This window comes from Callithrix jacchus, chromosome 2 (assembly GCF_049354715.1).
Source record: "Callithrix jacchus isolate 240 chromosome 2, calJac240_pri, whole genome shotgun sequence".
NCBI lineage: Eukaryota > Metazoa > Chordata > Mammalia > Primates > Cebidae > Callithrix > Callithrix jacchus.
Window position 1 is genome coordinate 182956341 of NC_133503.1, and position 19241 is coordinate 182975581.

Here is a 19241-nt window from a genome sequence, read left to right on the forward strand (position 1 = left end):
TGTTAAGGTATTTTCTTTATTGCCCAATTTATGCAGAACTGATAGGCCAGGTTCAGTGGCTCACGCCTGTAATCCCAGCACTTTGGGAGGCTGAGGCGGGTGGATCAGGAGGTCAAGAGATTGAGACCATCCTGGCCAACATGGTGAAACCCTGTCTCTACTAAATACAAAAAAAAATTAGCTGGGCATGGTGGCACATGCCAGTAATCCCAGCTACTTGGGAGGCTGACACAGGAGAAACATTTGAACCCAGGAGGCGGAGGTTGCGGTGAGCTGAGAATGCACCATTGCACTCCAGCCTGGGCAACAAGAGCAAAAGTCCATCTCAAAAAAAAAAAAAAAAACTGACAAGGTGTTCCAGTTGCCTGGTTATGCTTTCCTTGTTCCTTCTTTGATGGGAAAGTGCTTATGTTTTAATGGACTTTCGATATACACACTTGTCACGCCTTAGCTGTTGCTTATGTCCTCAGTTAGATTATAATTGATGTCCAAGAGTAACTTGTACATTTAAATGAAAATGGCTAAAGATTATTCACATCCTATCATTTATAAACACAGGAAAAGATACACAAAAGTTTGTTTCTTCACCTTCATGTCTCCTACCTATGTTTTTGAATGCTGAATACCACCATCAGACTTTGCTGCTTCCAATTTAGCCCTTTTGTGCCTTTTTGATTTCACGTTTCATTAGTTAATAGTATTGGATTTGAGCCAAGAAAATAATATATACGTATATGACTTTGAAGTTGGAGTTGAGCGTGCATAGCAAGAGAAGCATTTCCTACCTATAACCAAATGAAAAATTCAATAAAAGTGCACGTACACACACACCCGTTCTTTCATAAAAGTAGGTTATAGAAATATTGCTCCTCTAATGGGCTCTGAGTAGTTAAATGATGGACAGGAAAAATTAATGGAAATAATTCTATGATCTCTCATATCTAGTGAAACAGCCAAAAATAGTCAAATGAGTGTGACCTGTGGCCAGGATGATCATGTGTCTTGGTTTGCCAAAGACAGTCCTGGTTTATGCCTTGGATTCCACACAGTTATTTACAGCATCTGGTTAACTCCCCAAACTGTCCTGATTTGCATATTAAATTACATAGCTGCCTTATCTAGAATACCTCTAAATAACTTTAAAAATTAGCTTATCAATATGCTGAGTAATATGTGATCTGAAAGACAACTTTTATTAAATAATTCTCATTTATGACTAAAATCTTTACTCCGAAAAGTGTGGGTGGTTTGAATGCTTTTGGAGTTGTTATAAAGTGTTTAGTATAATTCATTCTGAAAAACATAGAATGTGTTTAATGGTTAATATGATCGTAAAATATATTAGTTTGTGAATTCCTGTTTTGATCAGGGTGTCATGGAATGATCTCTGAGCTATGATGCAAGCAGGCAACTCGGTAGTGTTTTACATTTTCTCTGAGACTTTGATAGGGTAGCCAACTGCTCTCCACTTTGAGTTCTCAAATAATATAGTTGAACAGAGTTGCCATATTGTTTAGCTCCAAAATGTTACAAATTTATAAGATAATCCATGGCGAACTGGCTTCAGTGGCAGAATCTCTTCAAAATATCCATGGTTCTAAGAGTATTTGGGAAAGGATATTAGTGGTGATAATATTTAATTGCTTAAATGAACTAATAATAGTGGTATTTTTTGTTACTCATGACTAAAATGTAGAAATTGTAGTATCCATGATTAAAAACGAATCTTTGTGATACATTTTGAATCTAATTTTTCCATTAATTCTATAGCCCTCACTCCCCAGTTAGAGAAATGCTTTATTGGCGGCTTGTGTATTATAATTTTAAAATTTTTAAAACAAATTATTGCCTTGATAATATAAACACTTTGAAGTGTTTTGTTTGTTGTTTATGATGTCATCAAAACAATATTTAAAAAGTTATTTAATTTAGACCTAAACAATAAACTAATGTGACATGTTTTCATTGAATGGACTTTTTATGCTGAAAAAAAGCAAACCTTCCTCACTGTATCGATGAAGCCCAGGTATACTTTTTCTTCTTTAAATTCCTCTGAAGAGTCTTTTTTAAAAATGTATTTTCATATATTTAAAGTGTTTCTGTCTCAGTGAGATGTCTTGCTGTCATAACAAATTGACATTTAATCAGATATACTGTCTTCATGTTTGTAATTTAAAACACTGTTCCTTAAAATATTTGTACCTACATTTTTCCCTGTAGTTCTCCTCCTCTTCTTCTCTTTTAAAATGAATATTAGCCAAATCAGTATACACCTCTTTAGTTATTCAACCACATTCAGATTTCAACATTTATCATCTAGGTTAACTTTCACTGTAATGGTTAAAATGATTTTTTTTAAAGATAGCCAACAGTCTCTTAACTCCGAAATTGTGTGTTTGCAGATGTGCATGTGCGTGTGTGTGTGTGTTTGTGTACGTGGTGTCTTTGCCCAATTTGATGTTCCTAGTACACTTAACATTCATGATCATGTCCTCTTTTTAAAGAACTATTCTCTTTCATATAATAGAAAAGAGTTTATTTTATTCTTATTTCCAAAATTACTTTTTTTGCCTTCCTATTTCTCTTGATACAGATGTGTTGAGAGACCCGTACACTGATAATCTTGTTCCTCCTAAGCTATTATAATATTTTTTTAGAATTTTATATGTTCCAAGGACTGGAATATCTATGTAGATCATTCATATCTTTTTAGAGGATTCTAAAATTGAGAATTGCATTTTCTACTTTGAAGATACCTTATTGACATTATCATCCAGAGTTCCTGTAAACAGCTTAAATTCAACATATCCAAGGCGGAATTCAATACCCCCTTCCCAGAAAAGTGTATACTCATGCTCCATAATTACACACTCCCCCAGGGTTATGAAATAAGCCTCCTAATATAATTTTGATGACATTTTCTAACACCCAGGTGTGAGAAATATATACTAGGTTACCAGATTATACACATGCAATTTATACCATCTCTGATTTGCATATTTGCATTGTTATTTATTGAAAAAGGCACTAATTTGCCTATGTACATGCATGGTCTGTGTGTGTGTATGTAGAGCTGATGTACTAATTTTGTCCATTTCTTTCATACTTTTTTACTCTCAATCCATTTTTATTTTCTTGACCTTGTGTCTAAAATGAATTTTATTTTTATAAATTAATCACAATCTATATGTATAACATATAAACTAAAATATAATTGTTTTTTTATTTTACAATTTAATTGTTTGAGAATAATTTTTTGTTTTTTGTTTTTTTTTAACCTACATCCTCTTAAAAGAAAATGGGCTGGGAGCAGTGGCTTATACCTGTAATCCCAGCACTTTGGGAGGCCAAGATGGGCAGATTGCTTGAGCTCCGAAGTTTGGAGCAGCCTGGGCAACATGGGAAGACCCTTTCTCTGCCAAAAATACTGTAAAAAAAGAAATAGCTGGGCATGGTGGGATGCACCTGTGTTCCAGCTACTGAGGAAGCTGAGGTGGGAGGATCTTTTGAACCCATGGGATAGAGGTTGCAGTGAGTCAAGATCAAGCCACTGCACTCCAGCCTGAGTGACAGAGCAAAACCCGTCTTAAAAAAATAAAATAAAAAGTGGATGAAAAATATTTGTTTTAGGGAGTTACTAAATTTCATTATTATAAAAAGTGATAGTCTAAATCTCTGTTTCAATAAAATTTTATAGTATATTTTGTTGTGATTAAAATTTACTTGGCTCTTTTGTAGAATGCAGGACTTTTGTTATTATCTGATGGTTCACAAATGACACTTTCTTTATGTGGTGCCTTAGTCATTTTGTTTGTGCATGCATAATACATACTTGATGACAGTAAATGTTTCTTCTCTTTGTCATCGCTGGGAGCTGTATCAGTTTTGTATTGGTATTGTTACCTGTGCCAGGGGCACACTGTGGCCCTGACAATTCTTTGGTGAAAAAAATGGACAAATTATTTTTTTTCTTTTAGGAGAAAGTCTTTTGGGAACAAGGGCAATATTTTGCACATCCTAATAGCCACCTTATTCCAGCATCTGACCAACAGCATTTCAAGATTCCTGAGTAGAATTTAAATATTCCCTGATAGAAAATCTTGTACAATAAAAATACATTGCTGAACTAGTATCTAAAATAAAAGACAAGGTTCATGACATCCATACAATTTTTAATATTTTCACTGCTGTTATAAATGAAATGAACTGTATTATTTTATGACTAAGGTTAACAATGTCAAAAAGAGTCATTGCTATGCAAAATATTAATTCATTTTTTACTTGTTTCATATGAAATGTACTAAATATTGTTTAATTAAATGCATTCATATTTATTCAAATTATATACCTTGGGAAAATAGTTTTAACCTTTGAGAGAAAATTGATAAAGTTACAAATGTTATTGGTTTTCTATTTTAGCTCTGTACAGCACACCACCTCCAAACCTATTTAGGAAATGATTGAGTATATGACCATTATGGATTCTGTATGGAAACAACATTACACACACTAAATCCAAAAATCAGTTTTCTAATGGCTGCATTCATATATTTGAGAAATGTTTCATAACGTTTCACAGCATTATGATGAAATATGTTATATTGAGAACTGAGCTTTGGTGCAGAAGGTTAAAAATGTACAGCTTCAAAATTGTTGTCATTCACGTTTTTCAATTGAAAACTGGAATAAGGCAGGGCTGGTAATCAGTTCTTTGAAAGTGACAGCTGTAATAACCTGGTAGGGAATTCTCAGAGTAGTTCAAGATTTTGACCTTTGGAAGGTATAGATTTAAGGGGAAATATAATTTGGAACTGCAGATGGAAGAAACATCCACTTTCCTGGGCTAATATTAGACAGTCTTTAAAAAAAATCAAGAACCAGTTAGAAGTTTTACACAGAGGAGAGGAACCAGTGCATACATATTGCAGATTCCTAATAAATGTTGTTGTCATAACTGTAGCTTTTACAAAGCCAAAGTGCATACCACAGACCCAATGGCACCCACACTTTTACTTTGTGGCTTCTGGCTGTCCACATCTTTAATGCAAATAGATGTGCCTTTTAGATGATGCTATTTTTATATGGAGTAACTCCATTTTCATCCAAATGTCATTTCTTTCTGTTCCTATTCACTCCTACTACTGTTCTAACTTGAATTCCATCTACCGTAGCTTAAATAAATACAAATGCATTTTAAAATGTAATATTATTACCTCTCAATCTATTGTCATCCTTAGTATCTATGCACTTGAATAAAAGTCTGCTATATGTTTTAGTTAATTTGCTTGGGAGTTAATTTCTGGAAAAGTGTGTGACTCTGAAAAAGAAGAAGAAGAAAAAATAAAAGGAGCATTTTAAAATATTATTATACCATCTCCTATCACTAAATGATTTTTTAACCTAATATAAAGAAAAATAAGAATGAGGGAAATTAAAACATCTTTTTCCCAAACAATAAAAGACAATTTGACTAATTAAGTAAAATATAACTACTGATTTCTTTATCTAGCAACTGGAATAAGGTATAAGGAGTTGATCCAGAGCATAAGTCACAGAAATTTAGAGCTGGGAAATCACACCTGGCCATCTCTCACAGCCAATAGAAAGCTGAGGCCGAAGACATTCTTTTACTTATTCAGGCTCAGAGAGATCATTAAACAGACATGGCAAAAAACCCTCATTTTCAAGCTCTTTCAAAGAAGTTCTTTGCATTACACCATGCTACTTCTTACATAACAATTTAAATAATAATTTGCTAACTTCTTTTGAAGCATAATTTTATAATTTTTACAAATTTGTCCACAGTAGCTTGAGTACTTGATTTTTCTTCTTCTTTGCAACAAAACATTCATTGGCTCCCAATCTTTTATTCAGAGATAAAGGAAAGGTCTTTCCAGGGTACTACATGACCCCAGATGAACCATTCCACCCCTGCTCTCTATCTGACCCCATCTCCTTTCTCTCCCTTACCAACTTCTCTAACTACATTGGCTTCCTTACTTTATAGCTAGTCTGTCAGTCATGTTCCCTCTCCGTAGGTTTGCACTTTCTCTTTATTTTTCCAAATGCTCTTTTCTCAGATATGAATATGGTTCTGTTTCTCACCTTCTTTAGGTCATTGTTTAAACCTTACATTCTAAAATGAGTCCTTTCCTGACCAGCCTGATTAAGATTTATGTTTTATTAACTGCCGTATCCCTACCTCTAAAAACAGTGTCTAGATTATAGTAGACCATAAGGTTGTTAGTGGCTGAATTCATGGATGAATGTGTAATGAGTTATTAATTTGCATTTCCCAAAAATAAATTATATAAGGTCAAGAGGAAGTATGAAACACATGCCTCTTTGTTGATATACCTCAGAGTATGCATTGATCTTTTAGAGAAACATAAATGAAATCTTTGGATATTTACAGCTTACTGATATTATTTGCACTTTATCAATTGCTTCCTGTTTTGTTTCATGCTGTAGCAAGTATCTTGGCAACTAGGAGGTATTTAAATCTCTCTCATCACTAATGTAACCAACTAGTAGCATGAACGAGAATACTGGATGCTTAAAGGCAGCTCGATTCTTGAAAAGATAGGAGTTTTATCTATGTTAAAAAAGCTGTATGCACACTATGTTGTTTAGATTGATATTAGGAGATAAAAATGGCTTTAGAATTCATTCAAAGCTTCTGCTACAGAATCCATCATTCAAAGACAGTAGACAGAATAATGTGGTAGCCACACTTTACAGAATATTATACAAGAATATATAAAGGCAAATTAGAGGTCTGCTTAGATGTATACATAGAAACATGAATAGAACTTAAATAGTGCTTATTTAAAAGGTAAGAAAGAATATGAGTGTGTGTGCATATATTTATATACACACCAGTTTAAACATGCCACTAGTTGGTTATATATATCTATACACATACTCATATTTTTCCTTAAATTTTTTATAAGTGCTGCTTAAATGTATATGTACACACACATAAATATATGCATACTATGGGTTTATATGAATATATGTGTTTGTAAACACCCAGTGTTGCATGAAAACTAAGAGTGAGAAATATATATCATATATATATTAAATTATATCATATTATTTCTTTTCCTCCAGGAGGCATCAGTATGAAATGAGGTATGTTAAGGACTAGACGGAAGAGTTAAACTTATTTGAATTTCCTATTGACAAACACTAAATGCTATTAAAAGCAATAGTTGGCATTTGTAAGCATAAATCTTGAAATATAAAAATTAAACTAAGTTAATAGCTGAAAGAAATAATGAAGTTATTGGAAGTAAAATTTCAAAGTGCTAATTCTCATTTATTATGATAAATTTATAATTACATTTCTGAAAATGTATACATAACACCTCCCATTGATGTTGGAATAAAAAATATATTACAAAATTTGAAGATAAGCAATAACACTTGCCCAGGGATTATATGATTTGACTTAAATCAATGGTCTTTCATATACAGTTTAAAATCTTTCCCTTTCTTCAGCATCAGTCCAGCAATCAGAAACAATGTTTGGAAAATATTGTAATCCCTTTTAATGTACTTCTTAATTGAAGATTAATTAGAAATACAAATACAATTGGTGTTGCAAATTAGATTTTAGAAGCAGCTTCAAGATAGAAGGAAAGTTCTTGCCATATATGTCATTGCATAACAGTTCAAATCTAGGAGTCTGAAAGAAATGAATGTGAAGTAATGAATTCTGATTCTACTCTAATCAGATATCAGCATAAATACATATCTTCTTTTTAAGCTTTTGCATAATTTAAAGTAACAGAGTCATTTTACTCAGTTAGAAATATGCATTACTAAAATAGAAATATATGTGAAGGCCGGGTATGGTGGCTCATGCCTGTAATCCCAGCACTTTGGGAGGCCAAGGCACGCAGATCACCTGAGGTCGAGAGTTTGAGACCAGCCTGACCAACATGAAGAAACCCTGTCTCTACTAAAAATACAAAATTAGCCAGGCATGGCAGAGCATGCCTGTAATCTCAGCTACTCGGGAGGCTGAGGCAAGAGAATCGCATGAACTGAGGAGGTGGAGATTGCAGTAAGCAGAGATTGAACCATTGCACTCCAGCCTGGGCAGCAAGAACAAAACTCCATCTAAAAAAAAAAGGAAAAAAAGATAAAGAAAAATATATGTGATAACTGCTTCCTTTTCAAAAGGGAGTATGGTCATTTTGTATGCTATCCTAAAGATTTTGTTTTTCTCTGTTCAGGCTTTAATGGTGCTATACATAGAAGTGAAGCTCTACTGCATTGTCTTCAATATTTAATTGTTTATTGAGCAAAGCAGCAAAACTTTATCGCTTAGAAAGGATTTACTGAAATCATTTGTAAGCTCTGAAACCAGAACCAACTTCACTCTCCAAGCAGAGTAGTACAATTTTATTTTCTCAATTAACAAAACTCAATTTCTTTAACTTAGATAGCATGTATATTTGAATTTAGAGAAGACAAATTAAGAAAAATTGATACCCACTCAATTGTTTATTTAGAAATATTTCCTATTTAGTCAGTTCAATACTGATTTTACCTTTAAAGCTTAATTATAGCAGATAGCCATGTGTGTTCCTACGCAATTGTCTAGCAAGCTCTGCTCATGTACCCCAAAACCTAAAATCCAATAAAAAATTAAAAAAAAATTATGGCAGATAGCAGTAAATTACAAAATAAAGCTTCTCTCTAACTTGGTAAGTATCCATCACAAACTGAAAATCATTGCATTTATAAATATTTACCTTAGTATTTATGGTTTACAGAAAAAGTTAACACAAAATACCATTTCAGTGATACCCTCACATCCTTCTTTATTAACTAGATACATACATTAGTATTTAATTAGTAGATATGGTTCTAGGAATGTGTTTTGGAATAGATCTCTGATTTTCTTTATTTCCTCCAACACAGATATTCTAAGGTAGATTAGCAAATTAGTTCACATACCCGGTCGTTTTATAAGTTATTAGTTTGACATTTTCCTACCGCTTTCATAAGCAATTCATTTGTTTATTGGCTTGGGTTACTGAACAATAAATATATATTATTATTTTTCAAATACATTTTTATAAAGATATGCAAGTGTCGTATATTTTTCCCTTTAAGCATTGTTTTTTTTCTATTGATATCATAAACTTACTGTCCATTTAATGAGCTCATATGGAATTAGTCAATGTCTGCAAAATTAGATATTTATAGAACTGTTTTGTGATTTTTAAAGTAAAATATATATATGTGTGTTCACAATACCTATGGATGATGCAATTTTTATTAAAAATATGCAACTGGTACTTGTCCCTTCTTATGTTTCTCTTATTTCCAAATACCTTAAAAAAACAGTCTAGACTTGCTGGCATTTGTTCTCTCTCCCTCTGTAGAAACATAGAGATTCTTGTTGTTTAACTGTAGTATTTCATATCGCCTATACTACTCAGCACCTTATTTTTCTTAAGATTTTGTTCATCTTTCCAGATTAGTCATTTATATGTAGTTATTGTCAATATAGGAAACATTTCATTCATTTTCAAAGACTTCTGAATTTCCATGATTTGTAGATACAAAACATTTGTTCAACCTCTTGCCATTATATGGACTAATTACTTTACAAATTTCTTCCATTAAAGTAACACTATACTCAAAATATTTGTTCATATTCCCCCAGGCATTGGTGCTTTTATTTCTGTAGGCTGGATAAATAAATGTAGTTTATTTAGTTCAAAGAGTGTAAATTTATAATTTTATTATATACTGCAGGTTTTTCCAAAAAATGTCATAGCAATTTAGATTCCAATTGATGCCCATTTTATTATAGTATTGCACGCAATGACAAACAGTTAAATTTATCAGATCTGAAGTTTGAAATAAGAAAATTATGGATTTAGTTTGAATATTCTTGATTAGAAGTGCAGTGAATTTTATTATCATGGTTTTTCATGATTTAAGCTCCTTCTCTAGGAATATATTACTCATTAAAAAAGAGAAAAGAAAGAAAAAGTAAAATTGCACCAGATGAAGTAAACAGGCAAGGAAGACTTTTCTCAAGACTGTTGCAATAGAGAAGAGGAGTGACGTCAACTTTGCTGAAACAAAAGTTGAGAGGGTTTTTAAGCAACTGGAGGAGCTAATGGAAAAGTATTAGATGACATTAGTGGGGAGGGTGGTCCAGGTGATTCGGCCATCTGTGATGCAGATTGCTGCTTATTGAAGTTAGGCTCTCCCCCACCCACAGGAACTGGGACACAGAGGCCCTGTCGTTTTTGATGATTACACTTCATAGAGATTCTCACAGGTTCTTGGGAAAGATGTTCCTGCCTTGTAAAACTGGCAAGGCATTGAGAGAAGATTTATATCTCAAAGAGGCAGGTAAATAATTGCAAATTTTCTAAAGTAAACATAAGAAAAGAGAGGGAAATGGATCTCTAGTCAGGAAGAAACCTGTCTAAGGTTTAGTGAAACTGAGAGAATCTCACGGCCATTTGGTTCGCTATATAAAAAAGCACACGAATGTTCATTGTGGCACTGTTTACAATAGCAAAGACTTGGAACCAACCCAAATGCCCATCAATGATAGACTGAACAGGGAAAATGTGGCACATATACACCATGGAATACTATGCAGCCATAAAAAACGATGAGTTCGTGTCCTTTGTAGGGACATGGATGAACCTGGAAACCATCATTCTCAGCAAACTGACACAAGAACACCACATGTTCTCGCTCATAGGCGGGTGTTGAACAATGAGAACACAGGGACACAGGGAGGGGAACATCACAAATTGAGGTCTGTTGGAGGAACTAGGGGAGGGACAGTGGGGAGTGGATAGTTGAGTAGGAATAACATGGGGAGAAATGCCAGATATAGGTGATGAAGAGGAAGGCAGCAAACCACATTGCCATGTATGTACCTATGCAAAATTCCTGCATGTTCGTCACATGTACCCCTGAACCAAAAACACAATAAAACATATTTTTTTAAAAAGTAACTTGTGCTTATGGTTTCCTCACCTAATGACAATTTACTTGCCTAATCTCCTCTGTGGAGGCTAAAGCAACTCCATCTTGGATGACTTCAGATTAACCCCAGTTCCAGGAATGCGTTTAAGATATCTAATTTATCTAAAGTTACTTGTGAAAGAGCATGTTCTTTGTGAAAGAGCATATATTTACCTTACATCCTTAATTTGTTTAACGTTCCTTGTGAAAGAGCATGTAGTTACCTTAAATCCTGTTCTTAAGCATTCTTGCCTTTCCCTGAGGAATACTTCAGCTGTGCTACACATTCTTTCTGAAGCGCATACACACTTTCTTTGGATATAGGACCCGTGTCTGTGGGTAACAGTGTGGGAACAGTGGCCCCCAACACATGACTTCTGTTCTTAAATCTCTGTTAAATGTTTTATTCTAATAAAGTGGATTTATCATCCCTTTTCTTCAGCCTCTTAGATTCCTCAGCCTTTGGGGGTAGATTTGCATATACCTGCTCATAGGGACCATTCTCTGAATAAGATGATCTGAATTTTCTGGATGAGAAATTTGTAACCTTTAATCCTTGCTCTATTATATGTGTGCTGATAGATCTATTTTATATCATTTTTATCTCTGTTTCATATCTATTTTTTATTTTTCAATTTAAGTTCTTTTTAGTTTGTATTTTTGCTTTTCTAAACTGACAAAATTGTATGAATTTATCATGTACAACATATTATTCTGAAGGGCATATACATTGTGGAATGACAAATTAACATATGCAATTAATATGCGCTTTACCTCACATAGTTATTATTTTTGTGAGGAGAACACTTTACATCCACTTCCTTACCATTTCTCAAGAATACAATATATTAATTATAGTCACCATGTTGTACAGTAGATCTCTTACGCTTATTATTTCTGTCTAACTGAGACTCTGCCTCCTTTCACCAACATCACCTTAACCCCCAACCATCCTAGCCTTTGTTAGCCACCATTCTACTCTCTACTTGTATGAGATAAGTTATGTTTTTAGATATGTAAAGGAGATCATGCAGTATTTGTCTTTCTGTGCCTGGTTTATTGCACTTAAAATGATGTCCTCCAGGTTCATCCATGTTACCACAAATGGCAGAATTTCTTCCTTTTTGTATGGTTGAATAGTGTGTGTGTGTGTGTGTGTGTGTGTGTGTGTGTGTGTGTATGCACCATATTTTCTTCATTCATCTACTGATAGACACTTAGATTAATTTCATATCTTGCCTAATGTGAATAATGCTGCAATAAAAATGAGAGAGCAGAAATCTCTTGGACATATTGATTTTATTTTCTTTGGTTATACACCTAATAGTGGGATTGCATGATCACATAGTAGTTCTAGTTTTAATTTTTTTGAGGAACCTTCATAATGTTTTCCATAGAGGTCGTACTAATTTACATTCCCACCCACAGTAGATTACAGTTGTTGTTTTCTACATCCTCACCAACACTTGTAATTTTTCATCTTTTTGATAATAGCCATTGTGACAGGTATGATGTCCCCTGATGATTAATGATGTTAAGCAATTTTTATATATCTGTTGGTCATTTGTATGTTTTCTCTTGAGAAGTATCTTTTAGGTTCTTTGTTCAGTTTTTAATTTAGGCTATTTGTTTTATTTGTTTTATTTTGTTTTTGCTATTGAGTTCAGTTCCTCACATATTTTGGATTTTTAACTCCTTATAAGATGTATAATTCACAAGTAGTTTTTCCAGTTCTCTAGATTGTCTTTTACTCTGTTGATTGTTTCCTTTGTTGTATAGAAGCTTTTAAGTTTTATATAATCCCATTTGTCTATTTTTGCTTTTGTTTTCTGCTGTTGGAGTCATAATAGCTACAACAAAAAATTGCCCAGGTCAGTATCATAGATGTCCCCTGTGTTTTCTTCTAGTAGTTTCATAGTTTTTGGTCTTGTAATTAAGTCTTTAATCCATGTTGAGTTGACTTTTGAATACAGTATTAGATTAGGGTCTTATTTCATTCTTCTAAAGGCAGATATCCAGTATTGCCAAAACCATTTATTGAGAGATTGTCCAGGTAGTGTATACTTGGCTTCTTTGTTGAAAATCAGTTGGCTGTAAATGCATGGACTTATTTCTGAGCTGTCTGATATTTTCCATTAGTCTTTGTGTCTGTCCTCATGCCACTACCACACTGTTTTGGTTACTACAGTAGCTTTGCAGTATATTTTGAAGGCAGGTGGTATAATGCCTCTTGCTTTGTTCTTTTTGCTCAAAATTTCTTGGCTATGTGGAGTCTTTTATGGTTTCATACATATTATAGGATGATATTTTCTCTTTCTGTGAAGTATGTCATTGGTATTTTAATAGGAATTGCATTAAGTGTGTAGATTACTTTAAGAAGTATAGACATTTCAACATTAATTAATCCAATCCACGAACACAAGAGATTTATTATTCCATATATTTATGTCTTGTTCAGTTTATTTAATCAGTGCTTTTTAGTGTTCAATGTAGAAGTCTTTTACCTCCTTTGTTAAATTCATGTTTTTATAGCTTGAATTTTTGTAGCTAGTGTAAATAGAATTGTTTTCTCGCTTTCTTTTTCAGAGTGTTTGAAATTTACATGTACGGTACTACTCATTTTTATAAATTGATTTTATATTCTGCAACTTTACTGAAATAGTTTACGAACTTTAGCGGAGTCTTTAGAATTTTCTACATATAAAATCATGTCATCAGCAGAGATTGTATAACTTCTTCCTTTGTAATTTGGATGAATTTTATTTATTTCTCTGGCATAGTTGTTCTGAAAGGGACCTCCAGTATACTATGATGAATAGAAGTCACAGGAGTTGGCATCCTTTTCAGTTTTCATATCATAGAGAAGACACTTTTAGCTTGTCTATATTAGCTGTAGGTTTGTCATATGCAGTCTTTATTTTGAGACCCTTTTATTTTATATCTAATTTGCTGAGTGTTTTTATAATGAAGGGATGTTGAATTTTGTCAGATGCTTTTTCTGCTTCCATTGAAATAATCATGTTTTTTTCTTAATTCTTTTAATTTGATGTATCACATCTATTGATTTATGAGGAATCATCCTCGAATCCCTGGAATAAATCCCACATGATAATCATAAATTATTTGTAAAATGTTCTGTTGAATTTGCTCCTTCTCTTCAATTTTTGGAAGAGATTAAAAAGAATTGGTATTTGATCTTCTTTGAATGTTTAATAGAAGTCAGCATTGAGGGCATCAACTCCTGGACTTTTCTTGGATTGGGTACTTTCATTACTTATTCAGTCTCCTTATTGATTATTGGCCTGTTAAGAATTTCTATTTATTCATAACTCAATCTTGGCAGATTGTATGTGTTAAATTATTTTCCCAATTTGTTGGTGTTGAATTGTTCATAACAAGCGCTCATGAACCTGTGTTTTTCTATGGCATCCATTTTAATGACTCCTATGACTCAATTATTTCCTCTTTTGCTACTGTCCCATAAATTCTATAAACTTTCTTGACTCATTTTCATTCCTTTTTTTTTTATTCTTGTCTATTTTCAAATAACCTGTTTTGGGATTCGCAGATTCTCTCTCCTGTTTGATTAATTCTGCTGTTGATCCGTGATTGCATTTTTGGTTTCATTCATTGTATTTTTCACCTCCAGGATATCTATTTGATTTTTGTGTTCCTTTGTCGTTCTAATCTCTCTAAGAAATTTCTTGTTCTGGTCATTTATTATTTTCTTCATTTTATTGAATGACTTACCTGTATTTTATTGAACTTTGCTGAATGTCCTTAGAATAATTTTCAATTTTTTTTTGTGAGAAAATCAGTGGATACATCTTGGTGTTTTGGTGTCAGTCACTGACACCTCATTTTGTCTGTTTGGTCATACTGTCTTTTCCTGATTTGTCATGATCTTTGTGGTCATGTGTAGATGTCTGCACATTTGAGTTAGTATTTATTTCAATCTTTGTGGACTGGCTTTGAGTGGGAAAGCTTTGTAGCAGACATGGCACTGGGGTACAACAGAACCCTAGGATAGATGGGGCAAGCATGGTATTTCCAAAAGCCCAAGGCTTAGTATTGCAGTTGTGACCCTGGGTTGTTCTGAATACCTGGGATTTACTGTGGCACTCACTCCCTGCCACTGAGTGCTGTCAATGGCTCCAAGTCCCTGAAACTGGCCGGACAGTGATGTGGGCTTATGATTGAATCCTCCATGCATACCTGAAGCCTGGGGCTCCTGCTTCCTCCAAGGTATGTCTAGTGTCTCATTCCTTGGGCACTGGACTAGAATTTAGAATTCAGGGACATGGTAGTGTGCTCAATGCTGAGTTTTCTTTCTTTCTTTCTTTTTTTTTTTTTTTTTTTTTGAGACGGATTTCGCTCTTGTTACCCAGGCTGGAGTGCAATGGCGCGATCTCGGCTCACCGCAACCTCCACCTCCTGGGTTCAGGCAATTCTCCTGCCTCAGCCTCCTGAGTAGCTGGGATTATAGGCACGCACCACCATGCCCAGCTAATTTTTTGTATTTTTAGTAGAGACGGGGTTTCACCATGTTGACCAGGATGGTCTCGATGTCTTGACCTCGTGATTCACCCGCCTCAGCCTCCCAAAGTGCTGGGATTACAGGCGTGAGCCACCGCGCCGGCCAATGCTGTGTTTTCAAAGGCAAAATCCTTTGACCATTTTCCTCTATTTCCTCCAAGAAGACAGTTTCTCTCTTGTGTTGTGCTTCCTGGGGTCAGGAGAGAGTGATGCAGGTAACCTGACTATTCTTCCTACCTTCCTTCTTCAATGCATATTTATCATTATTATGTTACAACCAGGTACTGTGATCTCCATCTAGATTTCTTATCTCTTTTGAAAGTATTCTTGTGTGTAGATAGTTCAAATTGATGTTTCCATGGAAGGACTGTGGCTGAAGATTCCCACTTTTTTTCTAGTATTCTCCAAAGACAATATTCATGGAAGACACAGCTTTGACTTTTTACATTTGATACTATCTTCCTTTGATGTTAAAATAAAATTATAATGTTTTTATATTACATTCTTGATGAACAGATGACTTCTCTCCACAATACATTAATTTTATTCAGATGCCCTTTAATGTTTCATTTGTAAATGGGAATATCCAGGATTGGCAGTGTTTCTTTACTTTTTTGGATATTTTTTTCCTATTTTAAAGATTATAAGATTTTATCCATTTGTTGAATTGAAGATTTGTATCAGGGTATTATGAATTGTTTGTTATTTTTCATTAATCCTCTCTGGGACTTGGTAAGACCTTTAAATCTCAAGGCTCAAAGAAAAGGCTTCTCTTGTTTGTTTTTCCTTTGCTTTATTCCTTTATCCCCTCGAACCCTTTGAAGGGCTTATGTCTGCTTTATGAGACAAGTCTCTTAGCTTCTTCATATTATCTTCTATTCCTTTTTGTTTTTCTTTTATAAATGGAGCCTTGCTATGTTGCCCAGCCTGGTTTCAAATTTCTGGGCTCAAGCAATGCTTTCACCTTAGCCTTCTTCATAACTGAGAATACAGTTTTCATTTTTATATTTCAGCATTAAACATTGTTTCTCCCAACCCACTTGTCAGACCATGAATTTAGACTTTAGTTGTAATTATATTATGTTTTCTTTAGTTAAAGAAGTTTTAAATTCAAAGTCTATTAATACCAGAAATTATGTTTTACATACTTGTTTCATTTCTTTCAGGTAAAAATGACTATTGCCTTCTCAGGACTAGCAATGTAGATGATTCAGTCCACCACTGTACGTCCCAGGCTATAAATCTTATTATATACTGCTTACTTATAAATCTCAGCAACTTACTCAAAGACACAAATTCTACACTAAAAGGCAGCTCACTTATATTTGTCACTAACTTCTTCTTCTTTCTTTCTAAAATTATAGATCTATCATTGCTAACCTTAATAATATATATAGAATTGAAAATGATACAGATACAGACATGCACACATATAGGTACACACAGACACATACACACACATGTATACACATAAACATTATGTTTCTGAAAACGAGGTATAATGCCAATGTATTGAAGCAGCATCTAGCAAACTATGTGTATGTATGTAGATAGATAGGTTAATGCTAGTAACATTCTTATTTTAGCTATATACTTATATTCAAATATAAAGCAAATAAATTGGTCATATTTATCCCATATAGTTATTCTTGCTCTAATAAATGTAGATTTTTGCTCATGTTCTCTATCTTCTAGTCAAGATAAATAAGGTTCAGATAGAAGACATCAGGAGACATATTTCCACATCTTCTGAATGAGCCAGAGAATAGATCTGGCTTTGACCTAACAATTATACCTTTTAATCATGGAATTCGAGGAGGTGGTCTCATCATAGACTTTAAAATATGAAATTTTATTTAAGGGTGGCAGAGGGTGATAATTAAGTAGAACTTACATGTAATGTTCTGTGCACCATTCAGGATTTATGTGGTTGATTGGGTAGAAATTTCTATAAACATTTCAAATATGTGCAAAACTACAGAACTTACACATAGGGAATAGCCATATCTTAGAAAAAGAACTGGGCATCCTTCTCTAGAAACCCATTAGTAAGCATTATCTTGATAACAGTCCTTTTCAGAATATTCCATTAAAAGAAACCTGAAACCCAAATTTATATTACATTGAATTGATTTTTATATTATATATTTTATTTTGTGCTTTATATGAAATATTGTTATGCATTTTATTCAATTAATGTTATATTTTATCTATATTATAAAATTTATATGTGGTGATATATGTTGACATTTATATTACCAAATTTAAACTTATTTCTGAGCTACCGTAACAAATATAATATCAAGTTACCTAGAGAAATTTAATGAAAGCTAATGTTATTTTCCTCTGCCTATGGGTAAAAGAAACCAAAACAACCAGACATAAATGATAAAGGAGACAATTATTGCAAAGCATTAGAAGCATAACCGTAGCCGTGTTTGTTGTGTCACGTGTGATGCTGTCTGACCTCCACTTTCTTATTCTGCTGCGGTCATCCAACTTCATTTGTTTCTGTGATCTGTATATACACAGTAAGTGGAATGATAATCTTAAGGCCCAGTTCAGGGCCTCCACCTTTGGAACATTTGTTCAACTTTCTGGTTCTCCCTGGGTACCTCACCTGATTATGGAAACATCGGTATAATTTTTATCTGTAATGTCTAAAGATGCATACAGGGACTTTCTAACTCAGGGACAGCAAGGCAAAGCATCCAATACAAACTGCATTACTTCATAAATATCTCAGTATCACCAAATTCAATGCATATATAAACAATGACTTTGCTTCACATGATACAGAATGTCTTTATTTTTTTTTTTTAGTGATCACGTTCACTCAAATAAGTGGCTATCTCAGTCTAAATTTTCAAGTTAACCCTGACTGCAAGTTATTGACAAACTACTTGCTATAAGTAAAAAAAAAAAAAAAAAAAAAAGGAAAAATGAAACCATGATTTATTAGTTGAAAATGCTGTGCAGGTAAACTTCTTTCTGTATGAGAGGCCCTCTATGATATTCATCATTCTTGACATTCTGGTTCACATTTGTCTTGCATTTCACACACACAAAAAAACTGGATATTACTTTTGTTCCTCACCTTGACCATTTAACATTATTGCAGAAGATGAAACCTGACTCTACTGTCCTTTAACCTTGTGTGTCTAGAATTCCATTTTATCTTTTAGGTTTATGTAGTTGAAGTGCTGTAAGATAAAGGATGGCCCATCTACTTTAGGTGCCAGCCAAGATGGATGACTTGTCCTAGATGATATATATTTTTTCAAGCCAATTGAGTGTCTGATTAATTGAAGAGAGAAAATTATTGCAAAAATTGCTAGCATGCCATTTATTCTCTTTCTGCTGTGCGTGACTTGCCTTTATGAGAATTATATTTTTGATTCAATTTCTATCTGCATTGTTTCTGCCAAAATAATACATCTAAAAGATTTTGAATCTGCAGAAATTGGGACATAAAGCATGAGATAAAATGCAGTACAAATCTCTGATGCAGTAAGAAATAAGTTACTATCAAAGCATATTTAAACTCAAACTGAGAGTATTTATGTTGTCAATATGGTATAAAACCTCTTATGAATTTTATAGAATAATTCATAATAGTTATAAAGATAAATGTGAGAAAATAATTCCAAGCAAGAATTATATGCATTGATCCTGTACATGCTTCCACG

General features: G+C 33.5%; 1 protein-coding gene across 1 annotated transcript in view; it reads left to right on the plus strand.

Annotated features, from left to right (window-relative positions):
* Positions 1-19241, plus strand: part of CDH12 (cadherin 12) — a 1144846-nt gene that overhangs the window by 568899 nt on the left and 556706 nt on the right. The gene's annotated exons all lie outside the window — the stretch shown is intronic.